Here is a 23,349-nt window from a genome sequence, read left to right on the forward strand (position 1 = left end):
TAAATTCCACTAGTGGCGACGCATGGTTTTTAGGGAAATTGCCAGGGAGGGGGGTGTGACGGTTACAATGCTGATGTTCATCCTGGCAGGCAAATTGCCTGTGATGTCCTCTGTCTCCCCCTCTTCACCTCCGTTACAGTAAGGATTATTTACTGCAGCGTTGGCAAAATAGTGTCAACACACTGAACCAGTCAACACAGTGAGTCAATGAGTGCCGCCACAGGCAAGCACAGCAGACTGGGTACAGGATACCGGCAAATGCTGACGGAGATACTATTGTTGAGAGCAGTCATAGTAGACAGACCGACGAAGCCGGCGTATAGGCAGGCAAACCGACAGGCATTGTTTGTTGACAAACCGAGACCCACCGACAGGAATGAGTCACGGTCTAGCCATTTTTGAACATGCATCCACCCACAATGTGCTGTCTGCCTGGGCATACTGCTCTGCCCAGGTGTGCACTGACAGATGCCAGGAAGATGTAAAATGCAAGGCTATTCTTGATGGGACCGCTTCTATTTAAATGAGTTCTTGTTTGTTTTTTTATTATTTACTGAATCTTCACTATAGTCTAAGATGTCTTGCAGTGATATTTCAGTTATGACAGTGGAAAAGATGTGTTAATCTGTAGGCAGCCTGCAGGGAGAATCGTTAAGACATAGACCATCTCACCTTGAGTGTGTGTGTGTGTGTGTGTGTGTGTGTGTGTGTGTGTGTGTGTGTGTGTGTGTGTGTGTGTGTGTGTGTGTGTGTGTGTGTGTGTGTGTGTGTGTGTGTGTGTGTGTGTGCGTGCGTGTCCATATGACACTTGAACTTTCACTGCCCAGACACACATGCCCACATACATACAGTTTGTTGGAAGTTTACATACATGTTATCCAAATACATTTAAACTCAGTTTCACAATTCCTGACATTTAATCCAAGTAAAAATTCCCTGTCTTTGGTCAGTTAGGACCACCATTTTTTATTTTAAGTGTCAGAATAATAGTAGAGTGATTTTATTTATTTTGTCACATTCCCAGTGGGTCAGAAGTTTACATACACTCAATTAGTATTTGGTAGCATTGCCTTGAAATTGTTTAACTTGGGTCAAATGTTTCGGGTAGCCTTCCACAATCTTCCCACAATAAGTTGTGTGAATTTTAGCCCATTCCTCCTGACAGAGCTGGTGTAACTGAGTCAGGTTTGTAGGCCTCCTTGCTCACACAAGCTTTTTCAGTTCTGCCCACAAATGTTCTATGGGATTGAGGTCAGGGCTTTGTGATGGCCACTCCAATACCTTGACTTTTTTGTTCTTACGCCATTTTGCCACAACTTCCTGACTGATGTCTTGAGACGTTGCTTCAATATATCCATATAATTTTCCATCCTCATGATGCCATCTCTTTTGTGAAGTGCACCAGTCCCTCCTGCAGCAAAGCCACCCCTACAACATGATGCTGCCACCTCCTTGCTTCACAGTTGGGATGGTGTTCTTCGGCTTGCAAGCCTCTCCCCCTTTTTCCTCCAAACATAACAATGGTCATTATGGCCAAACAGTTCTATTTTTGTTTCATCAGACGAGGACATTGCATCAAAAAGTACAATATTTTTTACCCGTGTGCAGTTGCAAACCGTGGTCTGGCTTTTTTTATGGCAGTTTTGTAGCATTGGTATTTCCTTGCTGAACGGCCTTTCAAGTCATGTCGATACAGGACCTGTTTTTACTGTGAATATAGATACTTTTGCACCTGTTTCCTCCAGCATCTTCACAAGGTCCTCTGCTGTTGTTCTGGGATTGATTTGCACTTTTCGCACCAAAGTACGTTCATCTCTAGGAGACAGAACGCGTCTCCTTTCTGAGTGGCATGTCGGCTGTGTGGTCCCATGGTGTTTATTCTTGCGTACTATTGTTTGTACAGATGAATGTTGTACTTTCAGGCGTTTTGGAAATTGCTCCCAATGATGAACCAGACGTGTGGAGGTCTCCAATGTACTTTGAGGTCTTGGCTGATTCCTTTAGATTTTCCCATGATGTCAAGCGAAGAGGCACTGGGTTTGAAGGTAGGCCTTGAAATACATCCACAGGTACTCATCCAATTGAGTCAAATGATGTCAAGTTAGCCTATCAGAAGCTTCTAAAGCCATGACCTAATTTTCTTGAATTTTCCAAGCACAGTCAACTTAGTGTTTGTTAACTTCTGACCCACTGGAAATGTGATGCAGTGAATTATAAGTGAAATAATCTGTCTGTAAACAATTGTTGGAAAAGTGACTTGTGTCATGTACAAAGTAGATGTCCTAACCGATTTGCCAAAACTATAGTTTGTGAACAAGAAATTTGTGGAGTGGTTGAAAAACGTGTTTTAAAGACTCCAACCTAAGTGTATGTTAACTTCCGACTTCAGCCGAACACTCTCTCTTCCAGCGAGCCATTTTATCAGCCCAAATGGAGCCAATTCCCACTAAATAGGTTTTCAGGCGCTCTACTTAAGTAGAGGAAGAGCAGGATAAGCCCTAGTGACTCCGACTCGTGTACTGTGCCTTCAGAAAGTATTCAGGGGTATGAATGCTTTCTGAAGGCACTGTGAAAAAGGATATACTTTTTACACTTTAGGCCTCTTCATATTTGGCTTGATCAACTACAGACGCTATGGTGACTAGCAAGACGTTTGTTTAGAGACGTTTGTTTAGATTTTTATTGCAGTGCCTGATATGAATCTTAAGACACGCCCAGCCTTACAGTAGTATGTGGGACTGATGCCGTGTACAATGCAATGCCTTCTCTCTTATGGAGTGATGTCACAGCATTAATGTTCTGAATGTAGGATTAGTGTAATTTTTTTGCCCAACCCATAGTTGGGTTGACCCGTTTTAGCCATGCATCGTTGGCCCTAATGATTCACATCGACTAGGACAAAAAGCCTATTTAAATAGGAATTCACCTGAATGTTGATGTTCAGATCACTTCAGAATAGCACCCTCTATACGTGTATTCTCTCTTTCTCTCTACCTGACTCTTTGTCCAACATGTCCAGACCTAGTCAAAAAACAGATGGATCTCATATCAAAGTGCTGTAGGTTTTGGATCAGCGACTGTATGGCCAGCGATTTGAAATAACAACACACTCATTCTGCTGGAACGCAAATAGAGGCTCATATCTATCACTGTTAGTGCCGAACATGACCCATTGGAATGGTTTTGTTCAATGTCATTAGTACACTTTTCATGCTATCGACCTGAACCGAACTGCGTTGTCTCGGAACACTGTTCCGGGCACACTGTTCCGGCATTTACGGTGGATGCGTAACCAGGCCAGCTCGGTACAGCTAGTGTGCCTTGGCTCGGTTTGGCTCAGTGTCAAAAGCCCCTCAGTCAACAGCAAATATATGGTCTTGCTTGTCTGCCTTGAGCAGTGATGTAATACCAGTGATGGCAAAAGCCCAATATGTGCAAAGCCTAAGCCACCCTAGCTTTTACTTGTTTATAAATGAGTGCTGCACTCACTACTTGCAGGTGTACGTTTAAATGGTAATTAAGTATGCACTATTTTGGATTGGACAATCTTGCCTTGTTTTTGGAATTTCTACTTACGTTAACCTTAGATTTATATATAGTGCGTACACAAAATATTCAGACCCCTTTTTTGCACATTCTGTTACAGCCTTATTCTAAAAATAGATATATTTTTAAAGTCCTCATCAATCTACACACAATAACCCACAATGACAAAGCAAAAACAGGTTTTAGAAATGTTTGCAAATGTATAAAAATAAAAACTTCACATTTACATTCAGTACCAGTCAAAAGTTTGGAAACCTACTTATTCAAGGATTTTTCTTTATTTTTACTATTTTCTACATTGTAGAATAATAGTGAAGACATCAGACAACTATGAAATATCACATATGGAGTCATGTAGTAACCCAACAAGTGTTGAAAAAGTCTAAATACATTTTAGATTCTTCAAAGTAGCCACCCTATGCATTGATTACAGCTTTGCACACTCTTGGCATTCTCTCAACCAGCTTCATGGGGAATGATTTTCCAACCTTCTTGAAGGAGTTCCCACATATGCTGAGCACTTGTTGGCTGCTTTTGCTTCTCTCTGCGGTCCAACACATCTCAAACCATCTCAATTGGGTTGATGTCGGGTGATTGTGGAGGCCAGGTCAACCTTTTTAACCGGTCTCTCCTTTTTGGGGAGGATCCCATTGCTTGGAAGGCAGCCACAGTTCGGCCTTTATTTAAAGGGGGAGATCAAGCTGATCCTAACTGTTACAGGCCAATTTCTATTTTGCCCTGTTTATCAAAAGTGTTGGAAAAACTTGTCAATAATCAACTGACTGGACTGACTTTCTTGATGTCTAAAGTATTCTCTTCTGGTATGCAATCTGGTTTCTGCTCAAGTTATGGATGTGTCACTGCAACCTTAAAGGTCCTCAATGATGCCATCATTGCCTTTGATTCTAATCAGTATTGTGCTGCTATTTTTATTGACTTGGCCAAAGCTTTTGATACTGTAGACCATTCCATTCTTGTGGGCCAGCTAAGGAGTATTGGTGTCTCTTGGGGGTATTTGGCCTGGTTTGCTAACTAACTCTCTCAAAAGAGTGCAGTGTATAATGTCAGAAAATCTGCTGTGTCAGCATTTGCCTGTCACCAAGGGAGTACCCCAAGGCTCAATCCTAGGCCCCACGCTCTTCTCAATTTACATCAACAACATAGCTTGGAGGAAGTAGGAAGCTCTCATGCGTTTATGTGCAGATGATAGTCTTATACTCAGCTGGCCCCTCCCCGGATTTTGTGTTAAATGCTCTTACAGACAAGCTTTCTCTGCCCTTAACCTTGTTCTGAACACCTCCAAAACAAAGGTCATGTGGTTTGGTAAGAAGAATGGCCCTCTTCTCACAGATGTTATTACTACCTCTGAGGGTTCAGAGCTTCAGGTAGTCACCTCATACAAGTACTTGGGAGTATGGCTAGATGGTGCATTGTCCTTCTCTCAGCACATATGAAAGCTGCAGGCTAAAGTTAAATCTAGACTTGGTTTCCTCTATTGAAATCGCTCCTCTTTCACCCCAGCTGCCAAACTAACCCTGATTCAGATGACCATCCTACCCATGCTAGATTACGGAGACATAATTTATAGATCGGCAGGTAAGAGTTCTCTTGTGCGGCTAGATGTTCTTTACCATTTGGCCATCAGATTTGCCACCAATGTTCCTTATAGGACACATCACTGCACTCTATACTCCTCTGTAAACTGGTCATCTCTGTATACCTGTCGCAAGACCCACTGGTTGATGTTTATTTATAAAACCCTCTTAGGCCTCACTCCCCCTATCTGAGATATCTACTGCAGCCCTCATCCTACACATGCACCACCCGTTCTGCCAGTCACATTCTGTTAAAGGTCCCCAAAGCACACACATCCCTGGGTCGCTCCTCTTTTCAGTTTGCTGCAGCCAGCGACTACAACGAGCTGCAGCAAACACTCAAACTAGACCGTTTTTATTTCAATCTCTTCATTCAAGGTTGTGGCTGCTTCGTGTGATGTATGATTGTCTCTACCTTCTTGACCTTTCTGTTGTTGACTGTGACCAATAATGTTTACATGTGTGGTGCTGCTACCATGTTGTTATGTTGTGTTGCTACCATGCTGTGTTGTCATGTGTTGTTGCCTTCTTTATTATAGTAAAAAAAAAAAAGAAGGATTATCCGGAACGTACAATATACTTGCAGTGAAGCCACTCAACAATTACATCATATCAGTCATCCAGCAGACTCTCATTCAGAGCGACACATCGAAGCATCCAGGGTCAATACCCTGCTCAAGTGCACGTTGACAGATTTCCCACCAGGCCAAAAGTAACCCAATAGCTGTCCCTCAACCATCCGATGTCCCCCCCAAGAAGAAATAATTAATTCCATTCCTCCAATGCACCAACAACCAAGAGAATGAACTAAAGAGAACAAATAGAAAGACTGAAGAAAACAGCAAACAACAATGCAAAAAAAAATAAAAAAATAAATAAATAATTAAAAATAAAGAAACAAAAAATTATAAAATCAAAGGACAAAAATCACAATGGCGATGCCAACTGTATATGTTTGAGTGCATGACTGGCACTATTACATGTATGTGTGTGTGTTCATGTATGCTTTTATTTGAATGAGAGAGAGTGTGTGTGTATATGCACGTGTACAGACACCGGCACCACATCAGCCTCAGGCAAAATGGCATTAGTTGAAAAAACACTGCCACTCAATGTCATTGAGATGTTTTATTTGTATTTTTTGTGTGTTGCTGCCTTGCTAAGTTGTCTTAGGTCTCTATGTTGTGTTGTCTCTCTTGTTGTGATGTGTGTTTTGTCCTATATTTATATGGTATTTATTTATTTAATTTTATCGGAGGACCCCGTCCCCACAGGAGGCCTTTTGGTAGGCTGTCATTGTAAATAAGAATTTGTTATCAACTGACTTGCCTAGTTAAATAAAAAAATGCAGCACTCCATCACTCTCCTTGGTCAAATAGCCCTTACACAGCCTGGAGGTGCGTTTTGGGTCATTGTCCTATTTAAAAACAAATGATAGTCCCACTAAGTTTAAATCAGATGAGATGGCGTATCCCTGCAGAATGCTGTGGTAGCCATGCTGGTTTAGTGAGCCTTGAATTCTAATTAAATCAGACAGTGTCACCAGCAAAGCACCATCACACCACCTCCTCCATGCTTCACGGTGGGAACCACGCATGCGGAGATCATCCGTTCACCTACTCTGCATCTCACAAAGACATGGAGGTTGGTACAAAAAATATCCAATTTGGAGATCAAAGTACAGATTCCCACAGGTCTAATGTCCATTGTTCGTGCTTCTTGGCCCAACTCTCTTCTTCCTATTGGTGTCCTTTTAGAAGTGGTTTCTTTGCGTGAAATCAGACCTTCATGGTCGAATTGCTGCAGTCCCCTCTGAACAGTTGATGCGTCTGTTACTTGAACTCTGAAGCATTTATTCGGGCTGCAATTTCTGAGGCTGGTAACTCTAATGAACTTGTCCTCTGCAGCAGAGGTAACTCTGGGTCTTCCTTTCCTGTGGCGATCCTCATGAGAGCCAGTTTCATCATAGTTCTTGATGGTTTTTGCAACTGCACTTGAAGAAACTTTCAAAGTTCTGAAATGTTCCATATGGACTGTCGTTTCTCTTTGCTTATTTGAGCTGTTATAGCCCATATTATGGCAATCTGCTGTGTACCGCCCCTACCTTTCCCAACACAACTGACTAGCTCAAATGCATTCAGAAAGAAATTCCACAAATTAGCTTTTAACAAGGCACACCTGTTTATTTGAAATGCATTCCAGGGGATGACCTCATGAAGCTGGTTGAGAGAATGCCAAGATTGCGCAACACTGTCATCAAGGCGAAGTGTGGCTGCTTTGAAGAATCTCAAATATAAAATATATGTTGATTTGTGTAACACCTTTTTGGTTACTACATGATTCCATATGTGTTCTTTCATAGTTTTGATGTCTTCACTATTATTCTACAATGTATAAAAGTAAAGGAAAACCTGTGAATGACTAGGTGTGTCCAAACCTTTGACTGGTATGGTACGTATTCAGAACCTTTTAATGATTACTTTGTTGAAGCACCTTCTGCAGTGATTACAGCCCTCAGTATGACGCTACAATCTTGGCACACCTGTATATGTGGGGAGCTTATCCAATTCTTCACTACTGATCTGTCAGGTTGGATGGGGAGCGTTGCGGAACAGCTATTCTCAGGTCTCCAGAGGCCCTGAGCGCTCTGGAGTAGGTTTTCATCAAGGATCTCTGTACATTGCTCCGTTCATCCTTCCCTCGAACCTGACAAGTCTCCCAGTCCATGCCGCTGAAAAATATCCTCAGAGCATGATGCTGTCGCCACCATGTTTCACCGTAGGGATGGTGCCAGGTTTCCTCCAGACGTGACGCTTGGCATTCAGGCCAAAGAGTTCAGTCATGGTTTCATTAGATCAGAGAATCTCTTTTCTCATGGTCAGAGTCCTTTAGGTGCCCTTTGGCAAACTCCAAGCGGGCTGTCATGTGCCTTTTACTGAATGGATTCTGTCTGGCCACCATAAAGACCTGATTGGTGGAGTGCTGCAGAGATGGTTGTCCTTCTGGAAGGTTCTCCCATCTCCACAGAGGAGCTCTGTCAGTGACCCATTGGGTTCTTGGACACCTCCCTGTCCAAGGCCATTCTCAGATTGCTAAGTTTGGCCGGGTGGCCAGCTTTAGGAGGAGTCATGGTGGTTCCAAGCTTCTTCCATTTAAGAATGATGGAGGCCACTGTCTTGGACTTATTTATTTATTTTTTCTCCCCAATTTCGTGGAATGCAGTTGGTAGTTACAGTCCTGTCCCATACGGACATGGGAGAGGCGACGGTTGAGAGCTGTGCAATCTCCGAAACACAACCCATCGACGCATTCATACCCCTGCCCGCTTAACCCGGAATCCAGCCGAACCAGCGTGTCAGAGGGAAACACAGTACACATGGCGACCGTGTCAGCGTGCATTGCGCCCGGCCCGCCACAGAAGTCACTTGTGCGAAATAGGACAAGAACATCCCTGCTGGCCAAAACCTCCCCTAACCCGGACGATGCGAAGCCAATTGTGTGCTGCCCCATGGGTCTCCCAGTCGTGGCCGGCTGCGACAGAGCCTGGACTCCAACCAGGATCTCTAGTGGCACAGCTAGTGCTGCGATGCAGTGCTTTAGACCACTGCCGCTCCGGAGGCCTTTCTTGGGGACTTTTAATGCTGCAGACATTTTCTGGTACCCTACCCCAGATCTGTGCCTCAACACAATCCAGTCTCGGGGCTCTACGGACAATTCCTTTGACCTCATGGCTTGGTGTTTGCTCTGACATGCATTGTCTTTTATGGGACCTTTTTATATAGACAGGTGTGTGCATTTCCATATCATGTCCAATCAATTGAATTTACCACAGGTGGACTCCAAGTTGTGGAATCATCTCAATGATATCATTGAAAACAGGATGCACCTGAGCTCAATTTCGAGTCTCATAGCAAAGGGTCTGAATACTTTTATGTAAAGAAATATTTATATTTAGGTATTTGCAAAAATGTATAAAACTGCTTTTGCCTTCTCATTCTGCAGTATTGTGTGTAGATTGAGGAAAAAATATATTTAATAATTTTTTTAAATAAGGCTGTAGTGTAACAGAATGTGGAAACGGGAAAGGGGTCTGAACACTTACTTGAATGTACAGTCCAGTCGACACAGTTGTTTAGAAGCTTGGCTCGGATCAGTACAGGAAAGTGCCAGATCAGCTTTTTGGGCATTTGGCTAAGAAACTCCCCACAGATATCTGCATCGCTTGCATCATCATGAGATTTCTCTTCGAGAGACAGACGGGCAGAGGGAAGCGCGGAAGAGAAGAGCAGTAGAACAGAGTGAGAGATTTTTATTTTATTTTGTCAAAGCCTCAGGGCAGATTGACTTGTCGAAAGCGACGCACACATTCATGAAATATTTATACCAAACAAAAGAACGCCAGAGCGTATCGCTATTCATTATTGGAGCACATGTGCTTCGAGCGTGTAAAGGCTTTATCATATGTACCCTTGGAAAGCATTCCAGGGGACAAGGCTGATTTGTAACATGCGCGCACACACAAATAAGCAAGCATGCGCGTACCCAAAAACACACACAGATGTGCTTTTCAAGAACCTCAGGTGGCTGTCAGTGGAGCTGGCTGACCGGTTTAATGCTCTTTGGCTGATCACAGATCACAGCCTAGCTAGTAACGTGTGTGTTTGTCTGTGTATGTTCACATACGCGCCTCGTGTCTGTAGGCCTACAGTATACTGCCTTTATGTGTGTGTGTTATGCTGCCTGTGTTCATATTTAGGGGCAAGTGTGTGTGTCTAGCCAGATCTGTGTGAAACAGTATTTCTCTTGCCTGGGGTCTGAGGATACGGCTAGCCAGCCTGCCACTCAGGCTGGCAGCTCCAGACCACTTTGTCAACTCCGTCCCGCTCTTTCTCTCGTCCTCTCCTTCCTCAATCCCCTCTTCCCATCCTCCTTTATCCCTGCAATCCTCCTTTCTCCTTCCATCCAAACCCTTGTTCATTCTCTTCTGCTGCACCTCCTCACTCTTCTTTCCCCACTCTGGTTGTGACTGTGATCGAAAGGCAGCAGCATGCTTCAGTTCGTCGGACGACTTGGCGAACCGAACAAGTGTGCTCGCATACTTGAAAAACAATAAAAAGTGGCAGTCGCACTGTTTGTCCTATTTGAGACACCGTAGCCAGTATACACTTCCTCAAAATAGGCAGACTTAATGTAAGGTAACTCGAGAAATCTGTCATTAACGTTGACGTTTTTGCAGAGAACATCTTAGTCGCACAATTTTGAATCTAACTATGTTTGGTGCAATATTTCTCAATTACAAAATGGGCATGAAAACAAGTCATCGCTCGTTGAATGACGACAAATATTTTGATTAATCCATCACCGACAAAAGGGTTGACTTTGGCTCCAAACTTCAGCTTGCCTTTAGAAACGAATGTCTGCCCGAACAGCCAAAAAAACCTCACCTAACTACAAAAGCAACAAAAACATCAAAATGTTGCCATACTACAATGTATGCACAAACTCTCCCGAACCGTTTCGGTTGGGAAGCATGTGGATGCCTTTCACGCGCACACACAGACTGAAATGGGCAAAGCACAACAAATCAAATCAAAGTTTATTTCTCACATGCGCCGAAAACAACAGGTGTAGACCCTTACACTGAAATGCTTACTTACAGACTCTAACCAACAGTGCAATTTCAAAGAAAAATAAATAAATGTATTTGGTGAAAAATAGGTAAGTAAAGAAATAAAAACTACAGAGAGAAATAACAGTAGCGAGGCTGTATACAGTAGCCGGGTAGTCAGGTTGATTGAGGTAGTATGTACATGTAGATATGGTTAAAGTGACTATGCATATATGATAAAAGGAGTAGCAATAGCATAAAAGAGGGGGTGGTGGGTGCAGATAGACAATGCAGATAGCCCGGTTAGCCAATGTGCGGGGGCACTGGTTGGTCGGGCTAATTGAGGTAGTATGTACATGAACGTACAGTTAGTGACTGCATATATAATGAACAGTGTAGCAGTAGTGTAAAAGAGGGGGGGGGGGGGCACAATGCAAATAGTCCTGGTAGCCAATAAATTAGGTGTTCAGGAGTCTTATGGCTTGGGGGTAAAAACTATTGAGAAGCCTTTTTGTCCTAGTCTTGGCACTCCGGTATCGCTTGCCATGCGGTAGTAGAGAGAACCGTCTATGACTTTGGTGGCTGGGGTCTTTGACAACTGTTAGTGCCTTCCTCTGACACCGCCTGGTGTAGAGGTCCTGGATGGCAGGCAGCTTAGTCCCAGTGATATACTGGGCCGTACGCACTACCCTCTAGTGCTTTACGGTCGGAGGCCGAGGAGTTGCCGTACCAGGCAGTGATGCAACCAGTCAGTATCCTCTCGATGTTGCAGTTGTAGAACCTTTTGAGGACCCATGCCAAATCTTTTTAGTCTCCTGAGGGGGAATAGGCTTTATCGTGCCCTCTTTGATTGTCTTGGTGTGTTTGGACCATTCTAGGTTGTGGGAGATGTGGACACCAAGGAACTTGAAGCTCCTCAACCTGCTCCACTACAGCCCCGTTGATGAGAATGGGGGCATGCTCAGTCCTTTTCCTGTAGTCCACAATCGTCCCCTTAGTCCTGGTTACATTGAGGGATAGGTTATTATTCTGGCACCACCCGGCCAGGTCTCTGACCTCCTCCCTGTTGGCTGTCTCATTGTTGTCGGTGATCAGGCCTACCACTGTTGTCGTCTGCAAACTTAATGATGGTGGCTGAACAGGGAGTACCAGAGGGGACTGAGCACGCACCCCTGAGGGGCTCCAGTGTTGAGGATCAGCGTGGCTGATGTGTTGCTACCTACCCTCACCACCCGGGGGTGGCCTGTCAGGAAGTCCAGGATCCAGTTGCAGAGGGATGTGTTTAGTCCAACATGTTGGTATTACAGACTCATGTTGAAAATGTCAGTGAAAACACCTGCCAGTTGGTCAGCACATGCCCGGAGCACACGTCCTGGTAATCCGTCTGGCCCCAGTTTAAAGGTCTTACTCACGTCGGCTACGGAGACCTTGATCACACAGTCGTCCGGAACAACTGATGCTCTCATGCATGCCTGTGTTGCTCGCCTGGAAGCGAGCTTAGAAGTGATTTTAGCTCGTCTGGTAGGCTCGTGTTACTGGGCAGCTTGCGGCTGTGCTTCCCTTTGTAGTCTGTAATAGTTTGCAAGCCCTGCCACATAAGAGCGTTGGAGCCGGTGTAGTATGATTCAATCTTAGCCCCATATTGATGCTTTGACTGTTTAATGGTTCGTCGAAGTGCATAGCAGGATTTCTTATTAGCTTCCGGGTTGGAGTCCCGCACCTTGAAAACGGCAGCCCTACTCTTTTAGCTCAGTGCGAATGTTGCCTGTAATCCATGGCTTCTGGTTGGGGTATGTACGTACAGTAACTGTGGGGGTTGATGTCCTCGACGCACTTATTGATAAAGCCAGTGACTGATGTGGTGTACTCCTCAATGCCACCGGAAGAATCCCGGAACATGTACCGGACTGTGGTAGCAAAACAGTCCTATAGTTTAGCATAGAAATGCTTCTGATTTGCCACTTCTTGCACACTCCTCTATAGCCGGTAGTTGTTCATAATGATTTGATCATAGCCCGTATGTTTAGAAGCTTAGATGGATGCCAAGGTCATACACATCAAAAGATATGGAATGACAATTGCTGACCAGTCAACCCCAGCTTTTTCCCCTCACACTTTCTCTCCTCCCCCTCCCTCTGTCTTTATGCTCTCTGTTTATTGCTGTGAAACCATGCGTCAATAACGTTGGTGCTAGAGTATATTATCGGAGAGCTGACGTGAATATCAATAGGCACAACAAAATAATTTAGCCCTTTGTGTTAAGCCCTAGAGGACTGTTTTTTTCCCCCCTTTGCTCGTCAAATCCACTTAACTTGTTTACTCATTGCACCGGTTATCCATGGAGGCTCCAGTAAATCGAATGGGAGATTTCTGTGATGTTTTGCTCATGAAATCTCCACAAAGCCCTTTTCATAAGTAGTGATTGGGATTTAGGTTTTTATTTAGCTCAGAATAGATAGTTTTTTCTAGATCTGTTTATCAATCACAGTCTCTCTCCATGCACACGTGTGTGTGTGTGTGGGGGGGACATTGTGATTCATCATATGTAGGCCTCGTTTCACCTGACACGGTCCATTAACTTTTTTATTACTTTCTCACTGGCCCGAACATAATTTTTACTGCCCTGACATGCTTTCTCTATATACAGTGCCTTCGGAAAGTATTCAGACCCCTTGACTTCATCCACGTTTTCTTAGGTTACAGCCTTATTCTAAATTTGAATGAAATCTACACACAATATCCCGTAATAACAAAGCAAAAATGTTTTTTTAGTCATTACAAATAAAACCCTTTACTCAGTACTTTGAATCACCTTTTACAGCCTTGAAGTCTTCTTGGGTATGACCCTACAAGTTTGCCACACCCGTGTTTTGGGAGTTTCTCCCATTTGTTCTCTGCAGATCCTCTCATGCTCTTTCAGGTTGGATGGGGAGCGTTGCTGCACAGTTATTTTCTGGTCTCCAGTGATATTCGATCGGGTTCAAGTCCGGGTTCTGGCTGGGCCACTCAAGGACATTGAGACTTGTCCCAAAGCCACTTCTGTGTTGTCTTGGCTGTGTGCTTAGGGTCATTGTCCTGGTCTGAGGTCCTGAGAGCTCTGGAGCAGGTTTTCTCTGTACTTTGCTCCGGTCATCTTTGCCTCGATCCTGACTAGTCTCCCAGTCCCTGCCGCTGAAAAACATTCCCAAAGCATGATGCTGCCACTCATGCTTCACTGTAAGGATGGTGCAAGGTTTCATCCAAACGTGACGCTTGGCATTCCGGCCGTAGAGTTCAATCTTGGTTTCATCAGACCAGAGAATCATTGTTCTCATGGTCTGAGATGCTGTAGGTGCCTTTTTGCAAACTCCAAGCGGGCTGTCATGTACCTTTTTACTGAGGAGTGGTTTCCGTCTGGGCACTCTTATCATAAAAGGCCTAATTGGTGGTGCTGCAGAGATGGGTTGTCCTTCTGGAAGGTTCTCCCATCTCCACAGAGGAACTCTAGAGCTCTGTCAGAGTGACCATTGGGTTCTTGGTCACCTCCCTGACCAAGACCCTTCTCCCCCGACAGAATCCAGTCTTTGAGCGCTACGGACAATTCCTTCGAACACATGGCTTGGTTTTTGCTCTGACGTGCACTGTCAACTGTTGGACCTTATATAGACAGGTGTGTCCCTTTCCATATTTACAATCAATTGAATTTACCACAGGTGAACTTCAATGAAGTTGAAGAAACATCTCAAGGATGATCAATGGAAACAGGATGCGCATGAACTCAATTTCTAGTCTCATAGCAAAGGGTCTGAATACTTAGGTACATAAGGTTTTTCTGTTTTTTGTTTTTAATACATTTGCAAACATTTCTTAACCTGTTTTCACTTTTTAATTAAGGGGAATTGTGTGTAAATTGCTGATACATTTTTTAAAACCCATTTTAGAATAAGGCTGAAACATAACACAATGTGGAAAAAGTCCAGGGCTCTGAACACTTTCCGAAGGCACTGTATATTCAGCAAGTAATATGACTGTGTGTGTGTGTGTGTGTGTGTGTGTGTGTGTGTGTGTGTGTGTGTGTGTATAGAAAAAAAGCTGTAATTTAAAAAAATATGTAATTTTGCAATTTAAGATATGGTTATTTAAAAGGACCTCAATACCTGGCGTGTCAGAAAAAGGCCCCAGCCACCCAAGTCATGGACTGTTCTCTCTGCTACCGCACTGCAAGTGGTACCGATGCACCAAGTCTGGAAGCCACAGGACCCTGAACAGCTTCTACCTCCAAGCCATAAGACTGCTAAATACTTAGTCTGGATATCTATTGGTTAACTATCTGCATTTACCCTTGTTTCTCTAACACTTTTGACTCATCACATACACTGCTGTGACTGTTTATTATCTATCCTGTTGCCTATCACTACCTATATGTACATACACTATATATGTGCAATTACCCCTTCAAATTAGTGGATTTGTGTATGTCAGCCACACCTGTTGCTGACAGGCGTATAAAATGGTGCACATACCCATGCAATCTCCACTGTAGAATGGCCTTACTGAATAGCACAGTGCCTTTCAATGTGGCAACTTCACAGGATGGCACCTTTTCCAACAAGTCAGTTAGTGAAATTTCTGCCTTGCTAGAGCTGCCCTGGTCCACTGTAAGTGCTGTTACTCTCAAGTGGAAACATCTAGGAGCAACAATGGCTCAGCCGCAAAGTGGTAGGCCACACAAGCTCACAGAACGGGACCGCCAAGTGCTGAAGTGCCTCTGGTGCAACGTCAGCACAAGAATTGTTAATCGGGAGCTAAATGAAATGGGTTAACATGGCCGAGCAGCCACACAAAAGCCTAAGATCATGTGCGAAGCCAAGCGTCGGCTGGAGTGGTATAAAGCTGGCTCCAGCTGGACTCTGGAGCAGTGGAAAATGCGTTCTCTGGAGGGATGAGTCACGCTTCACCATCTGGCAGTCGACGGACCAATCTGGGTTTGGTGCCAACTGTAAATGCAGGGTGCCAACTGTAAAATTTGGTGGATGGGGAATAATGGTCTGGGGCTGTTTTTCATGGTATGGACTAGGCGCCTTAGTTCCAGGGACTGGTAATCTAAATGCTATAGCATACTGTACAATTCTGTGCTTCCAACTGTGGCAGAAGTTTGGGGAAGGCCCTTTCCTGTGTCATAATGACAATGCCCCCGTCAATACAGAAATGGCTTGTTGAGATCGGTGTGGAAGAACTTGACTGGCCTACACAGAGCCCTGACCTCAACACCATCAAACACCGTTGGGATGAATTGGAACGGCGTCTGCAAGCCAGGCCTAATCGCCTAATAATATAATAATATATGCCATTTAGCAGACGCTTTTATCCAAAGCGACTTACATTCTACGTATGGGTGGTCCCGGGAATCGAACCCACTACCCTGGCGTTACAAGCGCCATGCTCTACCAACTGTGCTACAGAAGGACAGAAGGACCATGGTCAGTGCCTGACCTCGCTAATTGTGGCTGAATGGAAGCAAGTCGCCGCAGTCATGTTTCAACATCTAGTGGAAAGCCTTCCCAGGAAAATGGAGGCTGTTATAGCAGCAAAGGGGGGACCAACAATTTTGGAATGAGATGTTCTCCGAACAGGTGTACACATACCTTTGGTCATATAGAATATCTACCTCAATTACCTCGTACCCCTGCACATCGACTCAGCACTGGTACCTCGTGTGTGTGTGTGTCCCAAGTTGTCGTATTTATTCCTCGTTATTATTTGTCAATCTTTTAATTTTTACATTGTTGTAAACATTTCACTGTTAGTTTACGAAGCATCAATTTGGATGAAGCCAGTTCAAAGTAGGGTGACCCAAGTATGAAAAATGACTAGCTGGTACATTGCTAAGTTTGATCATAAAGTTACTGCTCCCATCCCCCTGTGAACACATGAATTAAGGAGGCAGGCATTACCAAGGACTTACCTCTGGCTTTATGCAACGTTGCTTATAACAAACTCATTTAAATATGTACCACCTTTTTAAAAACCTGGCATCACATATGCGCCAACTCCTTGCTTTGGCTTGGTTTACAAACCATAAGCTAGCTACTAGTAGATACTGGTATCCTTTCGTCTGTGGTGTGAATGTTCGTTGGCAAGCTACTTACCAGCATGCTGGAAAAAGAGCACTGTGTTGTGACTGGATGTCGTAGTGTAAAATGAACCTTTACACTATTTCCCGGAGAATGAAGACATCTGACAGCAGTGGCTGCTTTATTATTTATTGTTGTCCGCATCCCTTAACCATTACCTAAACTACAGTACGTGTGATCTCTGACAGCAGTGGGGTCTGGGTCGCCGCATGTCCAGCACCCATACCATTTCCCAACCACTGCGTAGTGAGTGTCAGTACTATGCGTCTGTGCTATGTTTCGTCAACTAGTATAATTTGTGTTTGAAGTATGATAGATATTAAGGTTCTGGTCTTCTGAGATAAACGGTTATATAACAAATACAGTGGGGCAAAAAAGTATTTAGTCAGCCACCAATTGTGCAAGTTCTCCCACTTAAAAAGATGAGAGAGGCCTGTAATTTTCATCATAGGTACACTTCAACTATGACAGACAAAATTAGAACAAAAAATCCAGAAAATCACATTGTAGGATTTTTAATGAATTTCTTGGCAAATTATGGTGGAAAATAAGTATTTGGTTGCTGATATATCCTGGGGTCTTGTGACAAAGGGTGTATTGACATCATTTGATTTAACCATTTGAAAGATAGTAGATGCCTGTTGTTTCCTTTACCAGAAAGAAAGTAAAGGACGATGCTCTGTTCCCGTTCTTATCATAGAGTTGCTTTAGAAATCTCAAAGGACATTAAGGGCCTCCTTTTAATTGTATGAGGATCGTTGTTTATGCATGGTTTCCAATCTCTCAATGTCATCTTCACATTTCCTGTGTAATTTAACATTTTTTCCTTTGATGCATATGAAATAGTACACCCTCTCAATATCGCCTTCCCTTAGAGCAGAAGGTGAAACATCGGGTATTTGGTTCAACTCTAAGCACTGATCAAATTCTGAATGAATAAACTGCCCAAATTCAGCTTCGTGAAGTTGAGGTGTTCACCTTCCACAGTGTGGGGTGTGAATTTCTCCCCAGGTCCCATACAGCCAACACTGGCCCATGATCAGAGAGTAATGTTCAAGATCTTACATTCTACATTACTATATGCTTCTGTTTTTTGGCATAAAGAAGTAGTCCATACAAGAAGAACATTTTATGGAGGTGAGAGTAAAACGCAACATCTCTACTTTTAGGGTTCAAATGTCTCCACACACACACTACTAGACCTAGTACCATGAAACCATTTCTTAAAGCACGGGTCAATCTGGATATGGGTGCTCTAGAGGTGTGAGCCTAATCAGTACCGGATAAAATGTAGTTATACTCTCCTATCAAAAACAACCCCTTTTTACGTTATCAGAAATCAAATCCAACTCGGGTTTATGAAAATTCTTCTCATCTTCATTTGGAGCATGTGCTGTACATTGATCCTTGAGACTTTCGCTCCTGCAATGGAACCGTTCAATAATATTGATCTCCCTTCCTTATCTTTTACTCCATGTAAAACACATTTGGTAGGTCTGTGTATTCGAATAGCTGCTCCCCTTCTCCTCACAGAACTATGTGATGAGAAACACCTGATTTAGCCCAGGTTTTATTGAGCTTGAGGTGCCCACTATCTGGCAGGTGCGTCTCTTGTGCAATAGATTTTTATTTAATATTTGAACTTTAATTGGCCCGTGGATGTCTTTCACATTGTAGGAGATGACCTTCAGACCCATGATTCTGCCTTAATGGTTACAACTATCATCTCCATTTGTATTGTATACCTAACATAGAGGCTCCATGTCTTATGTCTCATTGCAGGCCTCCCTTTATTAAACCCAACAGCAATCACTAATATGGTTATAAATATAATTGTGTACTCTATAGTTGACTGTTGGGGAAAAGGGGGTCAGGTGTAGCCAAGACATCCTAAGAGTCTGTCTGGAACTGCATAAAATTGACTGCAGCTTGAGATCATGCGATGACTTATGTCATGTTAATATGATAGCTGAGTGAGAATGAGGCCCCTGGAGGTCAAGGCACATGCCCTGCGTGCCCGGTCGGTATTCGGCAATGATTACTGCAAGTCTCGATAGCTGGATAGACTAACTACCAAACAAAAAATTGTTAGCTGACGTGGCTAACGGAGTGAATGTCAGTGACTGACAATTGCGAGAGAAAAAAAATGTCATGCACAAACCGATTTCAAAATTGCACCACCTTATGTATTCTACTGTTCCTACTCTTTATAGTACAGTGGTTTAAGTTGATACCCTGACTGTGTTCCAAAAAAACCCAAATGGTTTGGTCATGTGCCCCTTGGCTGCCACGGGCAAGAAAGCTTATGCCTGTTTGTTACAACGCATTGCTTGTTTCACAAAGGAGCAACAAAGTTCTGTCACAGTAAGAGTCCATGTTACCGCAGAAACAGACTCAACAGCATGAATTCCCAGCTGTCCCATTTTCAGTCAGCGGTTTTGTTCTCCAATAATAAAAAACACGTATGACCCCCCCAAAAAAAAGTGACTTATTTTCAGGGTCTTTATCCATAACTGCCCTAAATTGCGCGCACTTACCTTCCCCCGGCACCGGTGCCGTGCTTTCTCAATCCGATCGCAGCACTGTTTGTTTGTGTCTAATCAGAATGTGCTTCGCAGAGAATGCATACCTATTAGTTTCACACCCCTAACACCCCTCGCTCCTGAACCAGGGGGATGCGGTGTGATATTTATCATTCTTCACAATCAGATTACATGTTGAAGATGGAATAATTACAGCTTGAGCTGATTAACGGGCAAGCTATAATTAGGACGGGATACGGCGAGAGAGACCGGATGAGCGTGGTGTGAGAGTATGCCTATATATGTATAAGAGCAGGTGTGTGTGTGTGTTTGCTCCTCGGCAGTGTAATATTGCGTGGTGTAAAGCTCGCTGCCATTGGACTCTGGAGCAGCGGAAACATGTTCTCTGGAGTGATGAATCACGCTTCACAAATCTGGGTTTGGCGGATGCGAGGAGAACACTACCTGCACAAATGCGTAGGACCAGCTGTAAAGTTCAGTGGAGACGGAATAATGGTCTGGGGCTGTTTTTCATGGTTTGAACTAGGCCGCATAGTTCAATTGAAGGGTAATTTTAACGTTACAGCATACAATGACATTCTAGATTATGTGCTTCCAACTTTGTGGCAACAGTTGGGGGGGGGTCCTTTTCCTGTTTCAGCATGACAATACCTTGTGCACAAAGCAAGGACCATACAGAAATGGTTTGTCAAGATCGGTGTGAAAGAACTCGACTGGCCTGCACAGAACCTTGACCTCAACCCAATCGAACACCTTTGGGATGAATTGGAACGCGGACTGCGAGTCAGGCCTAATCGCCCAACATCAGTGCCCGACTTCACCAATTCTCTTGTGGCTGTATGGAAGCAAGTCCACGCAGCAATGTTCCAACATCTAGTGGAGGCTGTTATAGCAGCAAAGGGGGGGACTCCATACTAATGCCCATGATTTTGGAATGAGATGTTCTCCGAGCAGGTGTCAACGTACTTTAGGTAATTTATTGTATCTAGCCGACAAACATTTAAGTTGTGAATTCCATACTGTAATTAGAACACCTGGCGCATGCTGCACAATAGTGACACACAAGGTTCCGGTCTCTTCTTTGTGTGCTTCTAAACAAACAGCACATGACTTGGGACTACCGATAAGCTTCAAAATGAAAAATTGGGAGATAAAGATGGCGTTCTGCATTTCACCTGACATATTGCACAAGTTGACTGCAGGTATTTACTTAAAATAACTACAAATATTCTAATGTAATTTAAAAAAAAAAACTTCAACGAAATAGTTGACGGTATTTGGAAAAAGCATCCGATGGCATTTTCCAAATACCCCGGTATACCGCCCAAGCCTAGTGTATGCTTGTGTAGATGTGTGCATGTGAATGTTGGGCATGTACTGTGTGTATGTATGTGTGTGTGCGTGCACAGTGAAAACCTTTTGGTGTGTTTGGGTGTTCACACATTTTCAATTGAGCCCATTCACCACCAGTGGTGTAGAAATCTCCTTCGTTGTGACACAACTCATCATTCCATTGGTGCTGCATATGCAAAAAATGGAAATACAATTGTATTTGTCACATGGGCAGAATATTACGGGTGTAAGCTTAACTGTGAAATGCTTAATTATGGGCCCATCCCAACGATGCAGAGTTAAACATAATAGTAAAAAGAAAAATAGTAACACAAATATAAAACGCACCATTTAGCAATATACAAGGATTACTAGTACCAGATCAATGTGCAGGTGGATAAGGTATTTTAGGTAGATATGTACATGAAGGCAGGGTAAGTTGACTCGGCATCAGGATAGATAAAATAAAGAAGTGTAGCAGCAGCATATGATTAAGTGTGTGTGTGTGTGTGTGTGTGTGTTGGGTCGGTGTATGTAGTGAATGTGGGTTTTGTGTGTTTTTTTATATCTATATCTATATATATATATCTATACAGTGGGGCAGAAAAGTATTTAGTCAGCCACCAATTGTGCAAGTTCTCCCACTTAAAAAGATGAGAGAGGCCTGTAATTCTCATCATAGGTACACTTCAACTATGACAGACAAAATTAGAAAAAAAAATCCAGAAAATCACATTGTAGGATTTATAATGAATTTATTTGCAAATTATGGTGGAAAAGTATTTGGTCAATAACAAAAGTTTATCTCAATACTCTGTTATATACCCTTTGTTGGTAATGACAGAGGTCAAACGTTTTCTGTAAGTCTTCACAAGGTTTTCACACACTGTTGCTGGTATTTTGGCCCATTCCTCCATGCAGATATCCTCTAGAGCAGTGATGTTTTGGGGCTGTTGCTGGGCAACACGGACTTTCAACTCCCTCCAAATATTTTCTATGGGGTTGAGATCTGGAGACTGGCTAGGCCACTCCAGGACCTTGAAATGCTTCTTACGAAGCCACTCCTTCGTTGCCCGGGCGGTGTGTTTGGGATCATTGCCACGCTGAAAGACCCAGCCACGTTTCATCTTCAATGCCCTTGCTGATGGAAGGAGGTTTTCACTCAATCTCACGGTACATGGCCCCATTCATTCTTTCCTTTACATGGAGGATCAGTTGTCCTGGTCCCTTTGCAGAAAACCAGCCCCAAAGCATGATGTTTCCACCCCCATGCTTCACAGTAGGTATGGTGTTCTTTGGATGCAACTCAGCATTCTTTGTCCTCCAAACATGACGAGTTGAGTTTTTACCAAAAAGTTATATTTTGGTTTCATCTGACCATATGACATTCTCCCAATCTTCTTCTGGATCATCCAAATGCTCTCTAGCAAACTTCAGACGGGCCTGGACATGTACTGGCTTAAGCAGGGGGACACGTCTGGCACTGCAGGATTTGAGTCCCTGGCTGCGTAGTGTGTTACTGATGGTAGGCTTTGTTACTTTGGTCCCAGCTCTCTGCAGGTCATTCACTAGGTCCCCCATGTTGTTCTGGGATTTTTGCTCACCGTTCTTGTAATCATTTTGACCCCACGGGGTGAGATCTTGCGTGGAGCCCCAGATCGAGGGAGATTATCAGTGGTCTTGTATGTCTTCCATTTCCTAATAATTGCTCCCACAGTTGATTTCTTCAAACCAAGCTGCTTACCTATTGCAGATTCAGTCTTCCCAGCCTGGTGCAGGTCTACAATTTGGTTTCTGGTGTCCTTTGACAGCTCTTTGGTCTTGGCCATAGTGGAGTTTGGAGTGTGACTGTTTGAGGTTGTGGACAGGTGTCTTTTATACTGATAACAATTTCAACAGGTGCCATTAATACAGGTAATGAGTGGAGGACGACCAAGGAGCCTCTTAAAGAAGAAGTTACAGGTCTGTGAGAGCCAGAGATCTTGCTTGTTTGCAGGTGACTAAATACTTAATTTCCACCATAATTTGCCAATAAATTCATAAAAAATCATACAATATGATTTTCTGGATTTTTTTCCCTCTCATTTTGTCCGTCATAGTTGAAGTGTACCTATGATGAAAATGACAGGCCTCATCTTAAGTGGGAGAACTTGCACAATTGGTGGCTGACTAAATACTTTTTTTGTGTGTGTGTTTTGTGTGTGTGTGTGTGTGTGTGTGTGTGTGTGTGTGTGTGTGTGTGTGTGTGTGTGTGTGTGTGTGTGTGTGTGTGTGTGTGTGTGTGTGTGTATGTGTATCGAGAATATATAATCGTTAAAAAGTTTGGGGTCACTTATAAATGCCCCTGTAGGAGGAAATGGGCACAAATTAAGTGCTGCCCACAGGGTTAGGCATGGCATTGCGAAATGGAGTGATATCCTTCCTTCTTCAAGATCCCTTTTACCCTGTACAAATCTCCCACTTTACTACCACCAAAGCACCCCCAGACCATCACATTGCCTCCACCATGCTTTACAGATGGTGTTAAGCACTCTTACAGCATCTTCATTTTGGCAAATGTTCTTCTTTGTGATCCAAACCCCTCAAACTTAGATTTGTCTGTCCATAACACT

The 23,349-nt window shown here is 43.5% G+C and overlaps 1 protein-coding gene across 5 annotated transcripts in view; it reads left to right on the forward strand.

Annotated features, from left to right (window-relative positions):
• LOC118367173 (double-stranded RNA-specific editase 1-like) overlaps window positions 1-23,349 on the forward strand; it is a 186,669-nt gene that overhangs the window by 48,250 nt on the left and 115,070 nt on the right. Inside the window, exon 1 of one of the 5 annotated variants that reach the window (XM_052493926.1) lies at window positions 9,281-9,439. The exons of the other annotated variants lie outside the window; for them this stretch is intronic. The gene's annotated coding sequence lies outside the window, so the exon portion shown is untranslated. Of the gene's footprint in view, window positions 1-9,280; window positions 9,440-23,349 lie in introns of those variants that run through there. 5 annotated transcript variants of the gene reach the window in all.

Source organism: Oncorhynchus keta, chromosome 34, assembly GCF_023373465.1.
Source record: "Oncorhynchus keta strain PuntledgeMale-10-30-2019 chromosome 34, Oket_V2, whole genome shotgun sequence".
NCBI classification, from domain to species: Eukaryota; Metazoa; Chordata; class Actinopteri; order Salmoniformes; family Salmonidae; genus Oncorhynchus; species Oncorhynchus keta.